A 1485-nucleotide genomic window follows, 5' to 3' on the forward strand; every position below is an offset into this window, starting at 1 on the left:
TCATGCTCTCAGCCAATCGAAAACAGGATCAGAGTCAAGAAACTGGTGGAGCAATTTCTCTGAAAAGAGCTGTTGTTGGGCTGGGGGAAGAGTTGGAAGTCCCACCCTTTTTTAAAAAATATATTTTTTTTATTGATTTCATAGAGGAAAGGAAAGGGAGTGAGAGATAGAAACATCAACAATGAGAGCAAATCATTAATCGGTTGCTTCCTGCATGCCTCCTACTGGGGATCAAGCCCGGAATCGAACTGTGACCTGATTCATTGGTCGCTGCTCAACCACTGAGCCACACCAGCTGGGCAGAAGTCCCACCCTCGACCCCTGAGCTTAGTGAGAGGTTTGCAGAGGGACCCTTCAGAGAGCTCACTGTCTTTCCTGCAGGTGGGCCAGTGGTGGCCTGAGGCTGGAGGATTGGCTGCTTCAGTGGCAGAACCAGGGGAGGTGGCTGCACCAGGAAATCTGCTTCCCAGAGTTTGCCGGGACCAAGGATGGGGCCTCCTCCCCAAGATCCAGACGTGGGCCAGCAGGAAGCCAGAGCCAACAAGGAGTCACCTAGGTCCTGCCTAAGAGAACCAGCTGCATGGGTGAGGAGACCTCATGTGAGAGGTGGCCCACCAGGGCTTGGGGGAGGACTGCAAGGGACCTCCTGGAATAGAGGGCTTCTCTGCTGGTTGTGGGAACTTCGGGGGAGCGGTGTCCAGAGTGGGAAACCAGAGAAGTACAGTTGCTCCTCAGGAGAGGGAGAGATGGAGAGCACTAAGCACCTGCCAGCCCCACAGCCTGCGGCTGCACCAGAGTGACACCAGCTCAAATAGGAGCTGTCTTAGCACCTTAGCACCTCTGCCCTGACCTCTGTCTCTCATCATTGATGTTTCCATCTCCCTCTCCCTTCCGCTCTGAAATCAATAAAAAATATATTTAAAAAAATAGTGCCACCAAGCCCCCAGCAGAGTGGGGGCTTACGTCTCTGCAGAGCGCTTCTCCCGACACTGGGCAGAAAATGAACTGCGCTCCCATTTAACTGCATGCAGCTCCTCTCTGGACCTCCTGCGCGCCCCGCAGACCCCCGGGCTGCTCCCGGCAGGTGAGCGGCACCGGTGACCCCGCGCCCCATCCTCCACATCGGACCATGGACTTGCTCCTCCGCAGTCCGGGTCCCTCGGAAGACGCCCCCTCTCTACCTTGTCACCCTCCGATGGCCCAGAGACACTAAGTGGTGTGGGAGAACCGGCTACCTCATCCCTCTCCCAGGGGAGACTTACAGCTGGAGACACCACCTGGGGAAGGGAAATTTTGATGCTGGCTAAACTCTTGTGCCTTTTTTAAAAAATATATTTTTATTGATTTCAGAGAGGAAGGGAGAGGGAGAGGGAGATAGAAACATCAGTGATGAGAGAGAATCATGGATCGGCTGCCTCTTACTGGGGATGGAGCCCGAAACCCAGGCATGTGCCCTGACTGGGAATCGAACCGTGACCTCCTGGC

At 54.7% G+C, this 1485-nt stretch overlaps 1 protein-coding gene across 1 annotated transcript in view; it reads left to right on the forward strand.

Moving 5' to 3' along the window:
- Positions 1-350: 350 nt before the first annotated feature.
- FSD2 (fibronectin type III and SPRY domain containing 2) overlaps positions 351-1485 on the forward strand; it is a 49092-nt gene continuing 47957 nt past the window's right edge. Inside the window, exon 1 of the mRNA XM_015562787.1 lies at positions 351-584. The gene's annotated coding sequence lies outside the window, so the exon portion shown is untranslated. The remainder of the gene's footprint in view (positions 585-1485) is intronic.

The sequence above is a fragment of the Myotis davidii genome, unplaced genomic scaffold (genome assembly GCF_000327345.1).
Source record: "Myotis davidii unplaced genomic scaffold, ASM32734v1 scaffold898, whole genome shotgun sequence".
In the NCBI taxonomy this organism is placed as follows: domain Eukaryota; kingdom Metazoa; phylum Chordata; class Mammalia; order Chiroptera; family Vespertilionidae; genus Myotis; species Myotis davidii.